Source organism: Dermacentor andersoni, chromosome 1 (genome assembly GCF_023375885.2).
Source record: "Dermacentor andersoni chromosome 1, qqDerAnde1_hic_scaffold, whole genome shotgun sequence".
NCBI lineage: Eukaryota > Metazoa > Arthropoda > Arachnida > Ixodida > Ixodidae > Dermacentor > Dermacentor andersoni.
The window spans coordinates 35,474,742-35,495,113 of record NC_092814.1 but is presented as its reverse complement, the minus strand read 5'-3'; the positions used below and the strand labels follow the sequence as shown (position 1 = coordinate 35,495,113).

Sequence of the window (20,372 nt, the reverse complement as noted above, 5' to 3'; positions counted from 1 at the left end):
TTCTGCTATTTCTTTAGAAGCTGCAGTCTCCTCAGTTCCGCCGCGGCGCGACGAGCCTTTGACCGCGTCTGCCCAGCTCACCTTACTGGTGGCCTCTTCTACCGCCGGGCCGCCTCCGCTGCGGCGGGACCGCGAACGCGTACGGCTCCTGGATCTGGTTCGGGCCGGTCCGGGTGTGCGGCTCCGTGATCTGGACTTTCTGGTTCTCGAGCGGGCCCTCGAGCGTGAACGGGGCCTGGTATCTCGGGAAGGGCGTCCAACTGATTCTCTCGTAGCCTCCGATGCTAGGAATTCTTCCTGTTGTCGTTATCTTTCCCAACGTCGTCTCTTGACTATATATGGCGTCTTGAAGCGAGCCTTGCGATTCTTATCGGCCGTTAAGTGCTCACCCCCGCTGTGAAAGGTTGGTCCATTTGTTTTTATTTAGCAGATATGTCCCAGTGGAAAAGAGAAAACCTTCAATTAATCGGCCCCCCAAATCGCAGCTAGAGACACCCCCCCCCCCCCCCCCCCCCCACTCCCGAAAGTACAATGCACATCCAATCTTCAAGAACTATATAAGGTTCAAGCAGCTCATCAATTAAGGCCCGAAATTATCGTCTGTGGAGCTGATAATGCGGGGATATGTACATACATCAGATAGTAATAAGTTCATTTCAAAGCCCAGCGCGAGCTGCAACTGCCTGAAGAGCTATTTGGAGTTCTAAGCGCTGGTACGCCATACACTCATCAATGATGATTGCAACAGCGCCAGACGACGCAGTAGCCTCGTCGCGCTCTTTACGAAAAATAACGCAGCGGCGGAGAAAGTTCGTATGCTTAGTCTTAAAGCGGGTTTCCTGTACACAGAGCACCTTTGGAGGGAATTCACGGAGGAGTTATACAACATAATCGAGGTTACGCAGGAGACCTCTGACGTTCCATTGTAATATTGGAGCATCCATATTGAAAATAATATTGTGCTGTGTGTACCAATCAACAAAGGTATGTTGGTTTAGCTTACAGAGCCGTTCTGGGGCCCTGTAATTCGGGGCGTATGTTTGATGGAGCGGCCTAACTATTCGCACCGCTCCTTATGCTCTGGCTGCGCCATCTGGCTGCGTGTTATGTCCATCGCCTCTTGTGGGGGTGCTGGACACCCGTTCTCGCGAGCGGCGTACCTGCCGTGAGATCCTTGCCTCAAAAGACGAGACCTTGTAGCACACACGCCCGGAGGTCGATGGGCTCATCTTAGCCTAGCAGAGGCCTCTGAGATGGTGGAGCTCAGGGAAGGTAGGGTAGCCGAGCGCTCGCTGCACGTGAATCGGGCGCCTGCCAAATGCCGTTGTGCTGCTGCCCCCGAGGCACCACTTCGGCAAAGCTTGTGTTCTGTGCAAATGATGGAGTGAGACGCTGACCAGCTTCTCTGAATGTTATTTTCTCTTTGAAGTTTAGAGCGATTATCTCTTTCTTTTTTCTTCCAGGTTCCACAATATCTGAACTTCTGAAGTATGCAAAGTGGCCACCATCGCAATTCACGCAATGGGCCTCAGCATCAGAGTCGTCAGCAGAATGATGTTTCGTTCCGCACTTCGCGCATGTCAGCCGCACTCGACAGCCGTGGGAAGCATGACCAAACCTCTGAAACTTGAAACAGCGTTGCGGATTCGGAATGTAAGGACTCATCGTGTTTCTTTGTCTCCCGTAGTGTGCTCGAGCCAAACTTGGCTATTATATGTGTTTCGTTGGTAGTTTGTCGTCGCGCCTGATTTTGATACGCTGGACACTGACCACGTTTTCTTCCTTCCATCCATTCACTAGTTCCTCATCCCTCAAGTCCATTACATAATCTTCTGAAAGTACTCCTCTAACAGGGTTCAGAGTTCGATGCGCAGTTACTATGATAAGCATATCTCCAAATGCTGCAAGGTTTGTCTGCTGGCACCACAGTTTATCATACTGCGACCGGCAGTGCGCTAATATATCTCGGAGGTTACGTGCAAGGATTTACGTCATCGGCTTAGGTACTATTTAAACGCTTCTCTTAAAACAAATCAGACAATTATCAGCCGTACAGTTTTACCAAGATTGCATCAATAGCATATACTCCTAATTTATTACCAATTTCGGCAAAGTGAAATTTCGTTGCAGTTGTCCTTTTATGTCCCAAAAAGCTGGGGCTACGAAGGACGCCGCAGTGAAGGTACCCAGATTATTAATCTTGACGCCCTGGAATTCACTAACGTGCGCCTACACCTGAATACACGCGCGCATCTTTCTTTCTTTTTTCTTTTTTTTTCATTTCGCGGTAATCGAAATGCGGTGCCGAGAATTAAGCCCACAAGCTCGTGCTCAGCAGAACGCCCCCGTGGCGGGCCTTCATGAAGCGAGGTTGTCTTCACCCCGCAGAGAGTCTTTTCACCCCGTTTCGCGTCCATCACCGTGGCTAACGCAACCAACGAAGGATGACGAGCCTGTCGAGAAGCGGAACGGCACAACTGCGCTCCTTGCGGTATACACGCGTCTACCACGACAGCCCGTCTGCTGGGATACCGCGCATCCGTCAAAACAACTGTTTCCCACGAGTGTTGGAAGAAATAATTGCTTGTGGTGCATTATTCATGCGGCCCTTTGACGATACGCGGCCAGACAATGTTCGGGGAAGCAGTTTCTAGGCTGGTTGTCCAAGAGAAGCAGCGGGAACCGGTTTTCTCTTTGGCACAATGAGTGCCGTGTTTACAAAACTATTACGACATGCCTCACACAGCTTCTCACGTGTGGTTTTAATTTTGTGATTGGAGTGCTGTGACATATTAACGTCGAGTTCAGTCTGTGAGTGCACCAATGCACTGTCGAGATAGCCTTCGATTATATCGCACTCTATGATCAAACGGTCGGGCTAAAGAAGAGAATGCTACCTCATAAAGGCTTGCCCCACACACTTTTTCTCAGAAAAGTGCGTGATTCCCAACTGCCAGCACAGCGCCCAAGAGAGAGAGCAAGGACAGGAAAGGCAGCCAACATTCGCGTATAGCGCACTGGCTGCTCGAACATCACACGCATTCGGCATCATACCAGATCACTGACCTCAAAGATTTCGGTGAAGTTAGGAAGTAAAGGTAGGGTGCGATAGTGCGTTCACCTGTTTACGCGTGCGTTGAAGAGCACTTTCTAATTTACTGCCTTATTCGCAATGCGTCTCCTCGACGCGCCCTCAAACATTGATTTCCAAGAAAATTAACCAATCCTCTTTTGTGCACTAGCGCGTGTGCATGTTCACGAGCACGCGGCTTTAAATGCGATATGTCGGGTAAAGATCTGGAGGCGACAAGCGTCGTAACCCGTGAGGCTTTGCGGAGAACGCTGGAAATTTTCATGTAATGGAAGCTTCGGCTTAAAACATTGAGTAGAAGTGAATAAATAGGTTCATGCGCATTAGAGAGCAGTAAGCACAAGTAGACATACACAGTATCTACATGCAGTAAGCTTAAACATAGTGCTTTTATACAAAATAGAATGGATCCCGATAGAGCAAAATGGCGATCGGAAGTCGCCTCTGTATAGCAGCACTTTATCCGGATCTGGCTGAGCTGCGATGGAAAGTGCCCGTGTCACATCAATCGATGTGGCAGGAGGTTTAAATGCTTGTTCGCTACTCTAGCACACCGCAGTTCACGTAGTCCGCACTAATCTAATACAATATGCAAAGTACAGAGTTCCTGTGCTGTTTTCATCACGTAAACGCTAGCGTGACCGCTTTTGTCCCGGTTGTTGGCTCCTGCGTTCCCTCTCAAAACGAACATCATCCAGCAGTAAAACAGCCGCACACTGCCAAGGAAGCAGCCGCTTATATTGAGTTTTCGAGAAAAGTGCAAGTGAGCTCCGCATATTCTGTGAGCGTCTTATGCCTGCCATTTGTCGCGGTGCATTGCCAGCGCCTACACGTGTGTCGCCGCTTTGCGTCTCTTGGGAAACGAAAAAAAAACCAATCTAACTGCCTTTCTTTGTGCGATTTACCCAACCAACCGAGTAACAACTCACCGGCATGACGATCCGGCTCGGCAGACGCGCACAAAGCACATACACACAAAAAAAGAAAACACTCGCGATGCGCGAAGCTGTTAGCGCGTGCTAACACGCGTGCGGCGCGCTTTCGGTCCGACAAACACTCCCGCGTGTGCCAGAAGATCACGTGACCCATTCGTCGTGACTTAGGCGCCGTTTGTTGTTTCGCTGCGTAATATACCTCTCCCGGCTAAGTATCCTCAGTGCAACAAATACACACCTTCGAGAGCATAATTTTCTTATTAAAGCTAGGCCGTCTCTCCTGCGATTTGGCGCGTCTGCTCGGTCGGTTCCTTGCTGAGTAATGTGGACAGGTCCAGGAGATTGTCCAGTGTACTAAACTGGCCTCATCCCAGAGATGCAGCAGGTGTGTCAACCGTCGGCAACTGTCTCCAATTATCCGAGACGACATGATAATTTCTTGCTGGCCAAAATTCGTAACAGCAGCAGACTACAAATTTTGCAAAAATTGTCTGGAAAGTTTTTTTTTCATTAAGTAAACTTCATACTAACCAAGTCTGATAATTTAGCGCCAATATATCGACCGTGGAATTGAAGTCGGTCATACAGTACTCAAGGCATGTCCACCAAGTTTCCTGAGCGTAGTTTTGAGAACATTTGTGCCCAAACATTCAGCGAAATCCACTGGCACTGGGAAGCAGTGCCAGTCTTCTTCGCGGGCTGTATAGTGGAGTTTACACGCCTTCACGTGCACTTGATGCGACGTACCGAGTCTCCAGACTCACACATGCCATGCGCATTAAAGTACCACAAAGCATCTGCCATGCAATTACCCCTCAATACACGGAAGATCGACAAAGGCTGGCTGATGCTCCCGTCCGTGTCGACAGCCAACCGCTGTCGTGAGACGTAATACTTGGCGTGATACCCAAGTATATACCCTTGGCGTGACTCTAAACCTGGTATTCAGATTATCCAGGCCTTAGTGTTTCTTTTTTTTTTTTTTTTAGACAGCAGACGTCTGGGGACTCGGGGCTATAAGTCCACGTGTCCGTTATGTGCTTTGCCGCTTCCCTCTATAGTCAACCATCTTGTTCCTCGTTCTTTCTCTCTTCTGCCAGTGCAGATTATCTGGCCAGAGGAATGTGCCTAGGGCCGACCATTCCGCTTTTGTTATAAAGTTTTTTTCTTTCTCTCCGGTACTCTACGTATCTCTCTCTCTCTTTTTATCTTGCGGGAGCTCTTAAACGGGAATAAACTAGATGGAAAGCCAGCCTACTTCGTCGCTGGTTAGCCTGTTACCGAAACTTCGCGTCTGGCGATGTTATTAGCGAAACATTCGCTTACATTAAACGTGACCAACTGCAAACCTTATATTGCAGTGATAAAATTCACATGATACAGTACGGAGGTAAATCGGAAAATAGCAAAGCGCGAAAATGGCGTGCGCATTTGAGCCTCGCGCTTATACAAGCACCGCGGCTGTCCCCGTGCCCTCGAGCTGAGCGAGCAGTAGGCCTTGACCACTGCTAGGCGAAGACAGACTCGCGACAAGCGCTCGAAGGTGTATACACATAACTCGTTCGTATGCTCAATGTAGTTAAGGGCAGGTGCATTTCCGCCGAGGTAGCCACTTTATTAAACAGCTTTGCACTGTGCTACAGGCAGCCGCTGGTAAAGCTTGCCTGCAGTGCGAACGCAGGAAGAGGTCCTTGCGCTATCTCCATTTTTCTCACCGTTTCAGCAAAGCAAGAGCTGCCGTGGTACTCAACTGATCGACGTCGTTTGCTGCCGCTACTGCGCTTAGTGGTGGAGTTGTGCGTGCCTGCGGCTGACGTTCACGTGCGCGAACTGCTCGCGCCTGGCGGATATTCGCTTCGCGCGCGCGTCCTGTTGTGCGAAGGCCGGTCGGCGTTGCCTCCCCCCCCCCCCCCCCCGTTTACCCCTGAGTCCCCAGGCGCTGCCAGCGCCGCCGACATAGCCGCGCCGATGGTTTCAAGAGATACGCGGTCGCGCGTCGTTTTCCCTAATTAATGGCCCACCATTCCACCACCGACTTTCTCCGGTATCCGGGCGAGCCTCACTGAGAAAAATGGCATGCTTCGTTTCTCTCGATCCGTTCGCGCGACCTGGACACGGAAGAAAAATACCCGCATCACGTGACGGAGAGAAATATATCCGGTGTAAAGAAATTAAAAAATATGGGGGGAAAAAAGAAGCAAGCTCCTTGTGGACGCATCTTGTACGCACCGAGCCAATTCCTGGGGGCATGTACTGCATGTGCCCAAGTGACAATCGTTTTGGTGCTTCGAAACAGCAGGTCCCGTCCTCAGATACAAAAAAGTAAATAAATAAATAAAAAGTTCAATGCCATTACACTCTGCGAAGGTGGATGACTGTAAGCATCGTGGTAAGAAAACTTGTGGTAAAGATTTTATTGCATCCCTCGTTGTCACTTAGTAACGACGGTCACAATGGCTTTGTGGTCGCTATGATACACACTGATCGGTATACTCTCATCTGCAAACACATTCTTTGATAATGTCAAATCGATGCACGTACGCTACTGGGTGGTCGGTTGGGCCAGATCGCTGTGGCATCGCAAGCGATATGCCTGCAACACGAGACGCGTAAACCACTCCCTTTTGGATCCCGACACATCCACATTGAAATCCCCGACAACGACTACATCGCAACTAACCCACGCAAACTGAGTAGCCATGAACATTACCGAGCTATGAGCCATTGCTCACGGGAGAATGAGCCACTGATGACAGTTTTCTACATGCTGATCTGTATGTTGTATGCGTGATTAGAAAGAATGTAAGCACTGTTCGCTTCACTGTACCGAGGGCTTGTAGCCTCTGCATTACGAGGCTATGAGTCATTGCAGTTTTTGCTTGGTTACGGGTGTATGAGTGCTAAAGGGGTACGAGCCATTGATGATGGTACTTTTTGTGTGCGGACACAAAAGTTCTACGGTACCCTAGCCATATACAGCTCCGGGTGCAAAGGTATTGCGTTAGAGACTGCTCCCAAGAAAGAAAAAAAAAAACGCGCAGATCCAACGAAATGTAATCTAAATGACGCGAAGCTTGTTTGAGATAGCGATGTAGAAACAGTGGAACATGACGCGAGCACCGCCTCCTTACTTGTGGCTGTTAGCTAGAAAAATGAAATCCTGAGGTTTTAGGTTACCACAACCCCAATGTGATTATGAGCCACGCGTAGCTGTTGGCTGCCTGCGTCGCGAGAGCACAGTCGATGTATGATGCTTGTCGAGAAAAGAACGTTGATGAGAAGTGTATGGGCACAGAGAAGTAGGACACATACGTCTTAATACATTTATAGCTTTTGTACAGTTTGTGTTGCGGTGATACAACATTCATTCTGGGGGCTTGGACAAAAATGGGCGCATAGCCAGTGACGCCTACTCAGTTGCACATACGACTGCCGGCTATGTATTTGAGCGCATACCCAGTAGTTGTCTGCATATATCCACAGATGCAACCGGCGAGGTAACGACGACGAACGCCAAACTCCAAGGAAGAGGCGAAAAAAGTTTTAACATATGTTCGACGGATTTATTAACGACATTCACGCACTGATAGACGCTGTGTTTCAAGTTGACGCAATATTTTTAGATTTTTCTAAGGCATTTGATCGTGTTCCACATCATAGGTTGTTACTTAAACTTTCACAGCTTAACATTCACCCTACTATAATTGCATGGATCATCAATTTTCTCTCATTTAGAATTCAGTTTACATCAGTTAACAATTCCAACTCATGTTATGCTGATGTTACACCTGGAGTTCCACAAGGCAGCGTACTTGGACCTTTGCTCTTTCTTATTTATATTATTGATCTACCCAGTTGCGTGTCAACCAAAATCAGACTATTTGCAGATGATTGTGTACTTTATCGATGTGTAACAAGTAACACTGATAGCCACTTACTACAAACTGACCTGGAGGCAATAAGTGCATGGTGTTCTAATTGGTTAATGGCATTAAATATTTCCAAAACTAAACTCGTGTCTTTCACCAATGGGCCACAAATTCCAACCACCCACTCCCTTGATAACAACGCTGTGGAACTCGCCACAACTTACAAGTACCTTGGCATCAATCTTCAAACTTATCATAGAATAATCATATAAATCTTACCCTTGCCTCGTCAAACCGTACTCTCGGACTTCTTAAACATAACTTAAAAGAAGCCCCAATGCATGTTAAAAAACTAGCGTACTTAACATTCATCATCATCATCAGCCTGGTTACGCCCACTGCAGGGCAAAGGCCTCTCCCATACTTCCCCAACTACCCCAGTCATGTACTAATTGTGGCCCATGCCATCCCTGCAAACTTCTTAATCTCATCCGCCCACATAACTTTGTGCCGCCCCCTGCTACGCTTTCCTTCCTTTGGAATCCAGTCCGTAACCCTTAATGACCATCGGTTATCTCCTCATTACATGTCCTGCCCATGCCCATTTCTTTTTCTTGATTTCAACTAAGATGTCATTTACCCGCGTTTGTTCCCTTACCCAATCTGCTCTTTTCTTATCCCTTAACGTTACACCTATCATTCTTCTTTCCATAGCTCGTTGCGTCGTCCTCAATTTAAGTAGAACCCTTTTCGTAAGCCTCCAGGTTTCTGCCCCGTACGTGAGAACTGGTAAGACACAGCTGTTATACACTTTTCCCTTGAGGGATAATGGCAACCTGCTGTTCATGATCTGAGAATGCCTGCAAACGCACCCCAGCCCTTTCTTACACAGCATTAATCCTTCCTAAACTAGAATACGCGTCTGCCATTTGGAATCCCGAACAAACTTATCTCATCAATAACATCGAAGCCTTGCAGAACAGTGCTGCGCGATTTATTTTTTCAGATTATTCACGTTACACCAGCGTCACCTCGTTAAAGAACAAAGCTGAGTTGGACAACTTAGCACTTCGCCGTAAGATTTCTCGCCTATCACTTTTCCATAAGCTTTATTACCATCCATCACTTCACGACGATTTCTTTCAGTTACCACCAGTTATCTTTCCACGTCGTGATCATCCATACAAAGTCAAACGCATCAACTGCCAGTCATCGCATTATGCATATTCGTTCTTACCGCACACACGGGGTATACTCTGTGGTTATAGTGCCCCCTTTGGTATTACACCTCGTTTTTTTGAACGGCGAAAATACTGGGCCCGAATGAAAAAAAAAATTATTGGTATATTCTCGTGGCTTCGCGGGTCGGCTTATAATTCGGCAGTGCAGTGTGGCAATTTAACTGGTTGACTTACATCGAAAATGTATGTGCAAAGTAGCACGCGGGCAAAAAAAGAAAAGAAAGAAGTATGGTGAAATAAAGGACGCCTGAAGCAGGACGTGTTTGCATGTTCTCTCTTTCATCGTTTTTTTTTTTCTTTGCTTGGCCTATGCTTTTGAGTGGGGTAGTTGCATGGAGAAGCATACACTATGCTTTCTTCTTATGCAGGGTGTCCCAGCAAACTTTAGGCAGAGTTTAAAAATATGCCAATGGGACGCCACTGGACAAAACCAAGGTAATGTTGGCCCTCGCTTGTAGATACCCAGATTATGATTTTCATTCTACGTAATTAATTAGTCCTAATTAATCAACTTCTCAAATGCTATGGTTATATCAACAGTCTCAATGAGAAAATTGTAGAGCAACATGAAAAAATCCCTATGCAGCTTTCAGTTGCTCGATACGCGCTACATAAAAGTGTTTTTCCGAGCGTGAAAGGAGCCCGCAAATACACGCAAGGTGCCTCGAGCGGCCAGTCGCGCTGCAATTTTGCGTGCATTTGCGGGCTCCTTTCACGATCGGAAAAACTTTTATGTAGCACGTATTGAGCAACAGAAAGCTGTATCGCGAGTTTTGCATGTCGCTCTAGAATTTTCTTGTTGACACTTTTCATCTAATTATGATATTCGAGAAGTTGATTAAGTAATGCAGACTAATTGTCTAATTTGGTGGAATGAAAAGAAATAATTTGAGTATCTCCAAGCGACGGCAAACAACATTACTTTGGTTCTGTCCATCTACGTGGCATTCGCATATTTTTAAACTGTTGCTAAAGCCAGCTGGGACCCCCCTTATAAGGCGGATGCACTGACCGCAAAGAAAGTACGTTTCTTTTTTTTTTTTTTTTTCTTTTATGCAACCGTGCTTACATAACAGTTTTTGGTCACGACATTTCAACAACGAAGCTTGTGCACAAATCAAACTTTCTTGTAAAAACTTCAAGCCTGAAGTCCCTTCACGGAGCCAGGTAGCCTTCGGCAAGCGCTATATTTCGAACAAACAGCGAGCCATGAGCAGCATGAATAATTGTTCATCGCAGCGTACGGTGGTGGTCCTACTCTCAGGCGGTTCAGCAGCCAGGAGGGACCAGACACGTGTGCGGTCAGAGCACAGCACTGACGCTTCCTGCCCCTCGGCAATGAAACAGCGCCTCGCGCTTTTGCCGCGTCGGTAGACGCGCCGCTGTTTGTCAAATAGACGGTGAGTGTAAGCCGGTGCGGCTCCTTATCGTGAGCCTCCAATGCCGTCTGGAGCGCTGGTCATCTTCGGCTGCCAAGCCTCCGAAGAGCTGCGTGTATATATAAATAGCAGGCACCGTGAGTCTAACGTTGACCGGCATCATTTTAAACCGCCTGCTATACACTCCCCACAAAGCAAGGCCGGAGTTGCTCCTCGCGATCTATAGATACTTTGTGCGTAGCGTTGATCGCCACCACGTGATGATCGTGCATTATGCTCGAAACTATAACCCCCTGTTGGCAATTTACTTGACCGAGAGGTGACGCCCAAGTCGCACAAGAAATGGAAGGTATCTCTGAGCTGAATGCAGCTAACTACAGACCCCCACGCTATCTCCAAAGGGTGCTATCGCGAGGAGAATACTGGCGCCGGACGCACGTCTTCCAGCCCTGGCGCCTGAAAGTCTAAACGCCGTGCGCGCGTCATTGCCAGTGCGCGTTCTTCGCGACCAGAAAGGGCAGATTTTGTTGGAGGCTGCGTGCTTCGGTGACGGTTTATTGTGTATCACATCGGGAAGGGGGGGGGGGGGGGGGGGGGGGCGTGCGAGACGCGACACTTCGCGACACAGACAAGGCTCGCTGCGATCGACGCCACGCTGCGAGGTCCTTGAAAGACGTCTCGGCGAGAGACAGTGAGCGGTCGACGAGCGAAAGCGCAGAAATATAAAATCGCTGCACCTCTCAGGTTTCAAGAAGATAGCCTGCCTTTACAAACGAAGGGACAGCTTTAGTGTTCGCAGGCGCACGCTACACGTTCTGCGCGCCCCAGCACCCCAGCTCTGTGCAGATTTCATTTCACGTCATGTTCGCGGCCACTTTCCCTCTGCGACTTGTTTTGTTTGTCGTGCTAGAGAAGTCATCCACTGGCAAGTGTCTTCGTGTTCACACGACGAGGCACATTTATTTGTACTTGTGCCTGCCGGCTTTGGCTGCAGGACAATGCTCGGCGCGCTGCATAGCTCGGTGCCAGAACGCCTCTTTCTTTTCCCACGCGACTGCTTCCCACATTGAAATAAATGTGGAATTGTTTTCGCATTTCTCTCTCTCCTCCCCCGTTTCGTTTTTTTTTTCGCGGAGCACCAACCTGTCTATCACGTCTCCTCGTGGACGAAATTACAGCAAACACCTCAAGCGTCTAAAAAAAGGAAGTTATGTATAGCGCCGTACATCCGTTCATACTTACATTATGCGCAAAGAAATATATTATACACGCACGCCTGACACGGGCTTTTAGCTAAATCCCCTACCACTGCAGATAAGGGCCAGTATAGGCCTACCTACCGCTCAGCAGGAAGGTTAGACGATGTGCCGAAGACTTATGAAGTTGTGCAAAAAAAAAACAAAGAAAAACAAGAGGGGCGAGAGGAATGTTGTCGTTATTGTCAGGCTTCATGAAGTAAGCGCGCTGCGCGAATTCTGCAAGAGAACCGGTCGCGCAGCGTGTCAGCAATCAATCATTCCTACCGTACTCAGTCACATTGGGCGGTCGTTTCCTTTTCGATCACATTTTTCACAGTCTATGCCTCGCACATTTTTTCAAGCGAAAAGCGACGCCTGTTGATGTGTGCGCTCCGCTTCCGCGCGACCCTCCATATTCCGTTGTGGCACGTCAATGTCACGGTTGCGTAGCGCTGGCACGTTGTCCTAAGCTTGGTTTCGGAGTTGTCTTAAGACTTCGCCACAGCGTATGAGAATTTTCAATGAAACTGATTTGGTACGGATAAAAGACCACCTGCAGTGCTCGCTTGCACCACGCGTATACCATTAACAAAACACGGTTCCGTGACTCGAGTGTTGAGGTGCGTACATGCACATGACACAAATTTAGCAAAACCTCAAAACAATGTTTCGTTTGCTTTCGGCGTACACAGTAGGCATGTCTTGCTCAGTGCAATGGTCTTTGTGGAGCGTCTGCGAAGTGAGAAAGCAGATTTACATAATGCTATGCAGCAAAGCATTTCCCTGGCTCTTTGGTTCGCCAGTTTTCTGAAGCCAGAGCTGAATTGCCCAAAGCATCGTTTTGTCTGTTGGTATGTGGGTCCGTGAAGCTACATTCCACTTGCTTTTAGCAGAGCTAGACTCGCCTAATTATGTGATAAACTAAAGGCACTAAAAAGCTGATTTGTCCCACTTCACTTGTAGGAAAAAAGGAGCTATGAAGTGGTGTAAAGTACCAACCAAAAAGTGGAGAATTTAATGCAAGCTGGAGGACAGTGTGATCGTGAGTAATGTGTTAGAGCCTTGCAAACCTCTGGGGGTGGGAGGATAGTATGACCAGGTTCCACGACCTCACGACACACTACCAGTCACAAAGACGCGTATACCCGTTCCCTCACGCTAGGTTAGACAGGATGCAAGACAGGATGCACTTCAGACAATTACAAACAGATTCTGACAGAAATCCCAGACTCATGCACGCCATGTATCTAGACATGTACACTACAAACAGATGCACCTCGTGCGGCGAGGTTGCCCCACTTAATCACATGTTATGGGATTGTCGGCACTTAAACCAGTCGGGCCGTGCCGACCAGTCCGTCTCTTAAACCGCCAGCCTCCGCTCGCACTGGAAGACCGCACTGCTCAGCTCGAACCTGACAGCACAACTTTGGACCGTCCAGCGAGCCGAGGAAGCCGCTTCGAGACAAGGTTTCGGAACCGCGTCCGCGGTGGGTGCCCAGACCCACTAAAAAGACGCCGGACTCAAATCTTATTGATTTGGAAATAAAGTTTACGCTCTCTCTTGCCAAGGGTCCGCACCCAAGGCCCAGAGAGTATCCCTAATGAGCAGCAGGCTGGTGCCATAATATTGAATAGCCGATAGTAGGTATAGTTTTGTTATGCGAATCAAAATGTTATTTTGCTCTATATTTATAAGAATCATTTCTGTTGTGACAGATGCTTTCTATCGCATTTTGGTGCTATCTAGAAATGGCTGTCTCGAGGAAACGACGTGTTGTCGGCATTCCAACATTTCCCAATATGGTATACCTCAGCTTTAATTAGAAGTAATCTCCGAGAGCTTAAGTTTCGCGGACACTGCCGGCTGCGCTATTTGAGAACGCAAGACACGCTGCCATCGCCGCCAAGAGACACCAACCGAAGGAACGGCGCGCCTCAGAGACTGGAAAACAAGGAAAGGCAGGGGAGGTGAATCAGACGAGCGTCCGGTTTGCCACCCTGCACTGGAGGCAAGGGAAAGGGGGAACCGAAAGAGCACTGCTTGCGCGCGAGAGGATGTTCAGGAGGACTGCTCACTCGTGCCGGTGCACTTGCAGAACAGCCCTGTAGTCCGCACACGCGAAGCGCTCGCGGTGTACAGCTACGCGCGGTAAGTGCGTTTAGTCAGCAGAGCGACAAGCGAGCACGGTGCATGCCACGGATGAGCGGCTCTCGAGCACGTACGCACGCTCCGTCAAGACGACGTGCAAAGCGCCGGCCGTTGTCGCCGGAACGGAGACACTTTCCGACACGCGGGAATCTGTAGTGTCGCTTAATGGCGTATTCGCTTAACAATGTAATCTACATGGCACGGGATCAAAACTAACGTCATCTTATGATGGTCACAATAGCGATGAGGACATTCGTATGAAGAAAAAGAAAAGCACTACTTACACGAAGTTTACTTTATGCTAAAGTTACCTTTTAGAAAGATATAACGAGACAAGGAACGAAACGCAGGGAGGTTAACGAGAGGCACGTCCGGTTTGCTGCGTACCCTCCACTGGGGAACGAAGGGGCGATACAGCAAAAGCTAATTAAGAGATTGTCTTAAAGCAGTGCTCTAACTGAAAGACATATGATAACATACACCTCATTTAAAATGGAGGAAGGGAAGTAAACAAAGCGTGACAACGGCAAAGGAATATTCATAAATAAAAGAAACCGCATACAACGAACGTATATTTAAGGAAAATGTTGTCAGCCACAGAAGAGTACAAGCGATGAGCGCGTTATCATACGGCCAGTGTGCAAAGAAAAAAATTATCTAGCGCCATGACGGTTTTGACCGTAAGGATGAATTAACCTGTTGACGCGAGCAGTAGGGAAGCGTGTAGTTGAAGACTTTCGAGCTTGAACAACACGCACGGTGAGGGGGCTATAGTAGCACAAGGTTAAGTGCATGCCCGATAATGCAAAGCCCCTTGCCACTCGAGCACGATGAAATTAACGAAATGTAGGTTACCTTGACAAACTTCTTTTGCCTTCCTCTGATGTGGATTCGTTTCACTGTTTTCTAGGTAACTAATTACGCTCCGCCATCACGCACAGTGCTGAAACGAGCTCAAATGAGTCGTAAATCTTATCAGCTCGCGCATATGGGTTCCACCTAATGTCATTAACACTTTCTCAAGCAGCACCAATCCAACGGCGTTAAGCCAAATGTCACTTATCATAAATAACGCTAATCTATCGAGTGGCAGTGATATTATTGCTCAAATAAAATCTTGCTTGGAACCAACATAGCCTTCACGTCGAAATAGAATTCCCCGTGAGCATTGCATTTGCGATTTAAATATGCAGGTATAGGGTACAAAGAGATTCTATGGATCGCCAAAGAAAAAATAAACAGTAAGCTTTTGTCACATGAGGCGTTACGCAATATCACAATTTACTTGCAGTGCAAGTTTCATTAGCGTCGAGTCGGAATCAACGTCAAATCAAATTACCAAGCAACACGCCGTATGGGGAAAGTTTTTGCAACCCGCTCCCATCGGAATCCCGGCGCCTCAGCCGTGCGACAGCATTCGGCTCAGCGGTATATATATATAGTATGAATGAAAGTGCTCGAGACACGACTACTGACCGAAGGCGATCCATTTTATTCGGTTAACACCACTCTTGTCGACACGCGTTCAGGAATAAGTATGTTTGTGGACTGTCTAGGAGTATGCCGGAAGAGCATATGGGACAGCCGCTCCGCTTCCCACGCCTACTGGGCGCCGTGGTTAATCGCCGCGACTGGTCCACTTTTCGCTGTGCCGCATGGACAGCCGAGGACTGTGCTCGCGTCCTGCAGCGTCGCGCTCTGCACCTTGGCACCAACAAACGCTGGACTCGGCGTTGGCGGATATATATCGGACACGTAGCCGCACCCGTGCGCGCACGTGACGACGAAACTCGGCCCCGGCGCCCATTTGGACGGCCGCGCGTGGCCCCTTTGTGCGCTGCCCACGGTGCACAATTAGTGCAGCTGTCTCGCACCGCTTAGCAGCCGTAGCCGCCAACGCCTTCGATTTGCGGCCTGCGCCGTCGGTGGGAACACGACGTTCCCAGAAGTCATCCATCAGTCGTGGCATGGCTGTGCGGAGCAGACGCCCGTTCGTTTCGAGACCTTTTGCCACCGGGCGGACGCCGTGGCCCGATTTAGCGCGGCGAAAGCTTCAGATGCCGGCGGATGAGCGGCCCCGCCCTGCGGGCTTTCTCTGAGGCGCCTCCGCAGTCCTCGTTACACACCACAGGAGTGAAAGGTGCACCAACTACGCACAAGTGAAACAACGAAGGCACTGAAAGCGTTTAGGCTACTGGATCTTTCCTTCGCATTCGAAATATAAACACAGACCACATCTTGTTCCACTTGATTTTCCGTTTGTGTTTGTTGGCTTATTCTTTAAACCCAGTGGCCGATATAAGCTTCGCTTCGCTCCGCTTCGTCCTATAGACAACGAAGAAGGACGAAAATAGAAAATAAAGGCAATCGTGGCTTCCGATTGGTGTGGCAAAAGAGGTTTGAATAACCTGTTGCCGCATGCAACAGAGCGTAACAGGTCAGCCTTTTGCGTATTGAAATTTAGTGCCCAAGCAGTGAGCGATTGCATCAATAACACAGTCCCGCCTTGTTGAAACAGCGCAAGTGCCGGTGATTGCAGCATTTCCAACGGTAACCGCATCTTCCGCGCCACGTGCACCCATGCGCGTCATCTCGCGCTGATGGGCGGCGGTGGTGAGCGATCGATGGCGAGCCGGCCCTCAACGGCGGCTCACGCCGTTCCTCATACTTGGGCGTTCACGCGTTCGCTTCGCGAGATTCCGGACGCTGTGTATGGCTATTTTTCGCGCCGCAGCGGCGGTTGCCTGCGTGGCGCGCTGCCAGGTTTGCGCAGCTCCACGCGGCGTCGGTCCGTCGCTCCGTTTCTCCCGCGCACATTCGTTCTTTTTTCAGTTTGCCTTGCGGTGGAACGTCAACGCCAAGTCGTTCGAAGGAAGAACGCGTGAAAACGGAGACGAGCGGAACGAAAGATGTCGTCGCGGGAAACTGTGGCGCGAATTCATACTCGCTCCCTCCTCCAGCGGTGTGAGCAGCATTTGGCGGCCACGCTCCCACGGCACTGCCGCGCAGGCAGCGGGCGACACTGGCGGCGTCACTCCAATGTGCAGAGCTGCGCGCAGAAATGCCCGAGAGCTGGCTGTGAACACATCGCGACGTGCTGCTGTCTCGAGTAACAAGATTCAAGTTTGTCGCCTTGAACAAAAAGATGGAGGCGAAAAAGAAAGTGGCGAGAGAGTGGAGGATGCACATGGAGCCGTGTTTTCACCTTCTCATCATGGAGTTTGCATTTCGGAAGCAGAGCATCCGGCAGTGCGAACATGGCGTCGGAATCGAATAGCGACATGTTTGCGGCTGCCTCGACAGTGAAAAGTAGGCCAGGGCGACCTTGTTACGTCGTTTTAATGTAGACGGGCTATATATACGAATGGCCTCATGCTGCTACGCAATATATACAGTGCGCTATTTGCGTATTCTGTTTAAACATCTAAGCAGTCCGGACTGACGAGGAGAGAGTGCTCTAGGCAATCCATGCAGTCAAGCTACAAGACCACCAGGTTTCTTCGCGCGTCGTTGCGCGCGCTCGAAATATTGGGTGTGGCCATGTGTAATTTGCTGCTCGTACGGAATACGCGGGAAGCCGCCGAAAGATACGAGCGAGGCAAGTAATGAAGAAAGCAAAGGCTAGACAATGCGCATACTGTCAGCAAGAAGGACCCGCTGCAAAGTAGGTCACACTGAGCCGGCGCGTGCGCCAGCACACTGGCGAGAAACGTTCGCGGGAAAGCCGACTAAAATAAAAAAAAAAGGCGTTGCCCTCCGTTCGCGGATCCCTCTGTCCGGCGCTCTGTCAACAAGCCACGTACAGCGCACGAATACCGATAAATGGCCAGAGCCAAAATCTTTCAAAGCGTTCAAAACCCGGGCCTGCTTTTGGTCGTGCACGTATATCATTTGCCTGTTTACTCGCCTCTTTTTACACGCGCCAACCACTCTGTTGACCGGAAGCAGACGTGACACTTGACGTGTGCATGGTTTCTCGCATGCTCGCAGGGTAGGCGCTGCCAGCCGGACAAACTCAAGATGCCGCCGCATGCTGACGATCTCACTTTCGCCTCTTCAGAGAACTCTGGGTGACGGAGACCGCGCACAAGCGTGGCGCGCAATAACACTCGGAGTTTTTGCGCGCTTTTCTCGGTAATCAAACACCCGCAAAGCCTCAGAGTCATCGCAGCAAAGAGGACTGCTGAGTATAGGGAGGACGTGCACACTTGGAACGTACACTGCTTACGCTTGTCAATGGCAGAAGCGTCTCGGCATTCTCGTCTTCTGAGGTCGCCTCTAAATGTGGCACTGTTGCTCAAAGGATTACTTGATATGTCAAGCATGTCGACAGGAATACAGTTCCGATCAGTTGCGACCAGTTGCGAGAAGTGACGGTAATGTGGCTCGTATACACAAGTCCTCACAAGCCAACAACACGACATGGGCGAATTGAACTAGCATATAGTATATCAAGGCGGATCTGCGTCATCGTTCACCGAGTTTAACTTTACCAGGTAGACGACATATTCTCCATCTGAGCCATACTATATCTGCCAGAGCCATATATGTCCGCTGCCACAGGAGCCTCAGACACCGAACAAGGCACCGGCGCAAGGCTGGTAAAGAGCGCTCCGCTCCAGCCATGTAGAGCCGCACGAGGTCCGGTCGACATACCGAGGCTTATTTAAAGAATCGAGGAGAAAGTGCGCTGAAGTCGTAAAAAATGCGGGCTTTTACGCCAGCATTTGTGCGGGGTCTTCTTACTCCAACAAAGAGAAGCACGCGACACGAGCCGCGGCGTTGAGGACCTATCTGCATTTTCGCGCACTGTTTGTGTGTCTGTGTGTGTGGTGTCCAGGCTTGCACAGCTGACACGCAATGAGCACAGCCTCGCCGCTGTTGCAACACTGCCACGCGACGAGTCTCTAATTTAAAGAACAAGAAGGAGCGTCCGAGTGACTCAAGCAAGTCTGCAGAGCCTGAGACGCGTTCGCGACGCAAAGCGCGTCTTTCATTTGAAACGTCGCACCGATCCGGTATGACGCCCGCCAACATCTGGCCGACCGCGCGGCTACTTCGGGAACTCGGTCACGCGCGAAGACGGGTTCCCCATTTCTCCACCATCGCTCGAAGAAAAAGGCAAAACGCGCACATTTTGAGGCTCGGAATGTTCGCTAGCTTTCAGCGATCTCGTTCGAACATTGTGTCGAAATGTGCATGCTCTCTTTCGAGGCCGTCAGCACAGTCTTTTTGCAAGCCATAATCGCGGAGCTACTAAGTCGCGTTGGCATCGTCTCATAAATTTACTTACAAAACGTCTCATCAGCGGCACCACGCCCGAAGATACATAACCCGATCCTGCTAGCCCACCTATCCCAGTCTTGCGAACGTGCCCGTTTGAGGAGATGTGAAACATGCCTAAACGGTAACACAAATTATGTGTATATATTAAAGGAATAACTGTAGTTCTTTTATACAGCTGCTTAGTTATGGTTTCCGGTCGTTTCAACAAAATTAATTCACAATTGGCGACATAAACAAGATATGTGCGTTAAGTTCCCGATAAAAACAATATACTCACCACAAATGAAAGTTGTTTGCCTTCGTGACGGAAAATTTCCTAATAATTTATTTAAAAGCGAGAAGGTTTGCTGGCCCAAAAGTATTCACCTGCATGCTTCTCTGAAATAGAAAGACAGTATGAAATAGAAGGACATAGAAGCTAAAGATGCTGGTGAAAAAGAAAACGCGACTTACGTGATTTCACTATTGAACATTTTTAATTTTTTAAAATAAGATATCATGAAAGGGCATCAGAGAGGAATATTATCACTCATAAAATTTGTTCCGCATAAAAATGAATTGGTTCCTTCAATCATTGGATGTTCCTTCGACAGGTATGAAAACGCACACACTTCCGACGTGCCGTCGGAAGTGCACGTGACGAGCACGACGAGCACGTCACAAGACGAAAGGCTCGCTTCACGTCAGCGTCACTGGTGAGTGCAGTGGCTGTTCAGTGTAGGATTCTTTCTTCGGTGGCGACTGCTCGCTACGTCTTCTTTAACCTCTGAAGCACGACATGGCTGCTATGACGGAATTCCGCGAGTCTTCGATCGAGCCCCGCGGCAAAGAATATGAACTGCCATATCTGCGCTCTACTCGTTGCCACGAAAGTGCTATGGTGACACCAATAAACGCTCTCGCATTTAAAAATGACCGAAAATAGTTTACGCAGAGCTCTGTCTTGTGATACAGCACCGAAGTGTCTGTAGCACTGATGCGTCTACACTGCGTAAAAAAGATGTCGTTGCCACTTAGTTGTCACACCACTTACTACCTTAGCGTAACTACAGTTGGTAATGGTAAAGTTAGTAAAATTACTGATTAAACAGTCACTGTTACATAGTGGGTCTCTGCTACCACTTCCAGACGCAGTTAGCGCCACAGGATACAAAGTTTTACAACGCCTTCGTATACGATCA

The 20,372-nt window shown here is 49.0% G+C and overlaps 1 protein-coding gene and 1 long non-coding RNA gene across 8 annotated transcripts in view; one reads left to right on the top strand and one right to left on the bottom strand.

Moving 5' to 3' along the window:
- LOC129380429 (uncharacterized) overlaps positions 1 to 20,372 on the top strand; it is a 109,243-nt gene that overhangs the window by 30,452 nt on the left and 58,419 nt on the right. For 2 of the 3 annotated variants that reach the window (XR_008608441.1, XR_008608443.2), the window contains exon 3: positions 1,464 to 1,653. This is a non-coding gene — a long non-coding RNA (uncharacterized lncRNA). Of the gene's footprint in view, positions 1 to 1,463; positions 1,654 to 19,784; positions 20,155 to 20,372 lie in introns of those variants that run through there. The other variant, XR_008608442.1, reaches the window with a different exon arrangement.
- Positions 1 to 20,372, bottom strand: part of LOC126545767 (sushi, von Willebrand factor type A, EGF and pentraxin domain-containing protein 1-like) — a 185,683-nt gene that overhangs the window by 152,167 nt on the left and 13,144 nt on the right. The window lies entirely within an intron of this gene.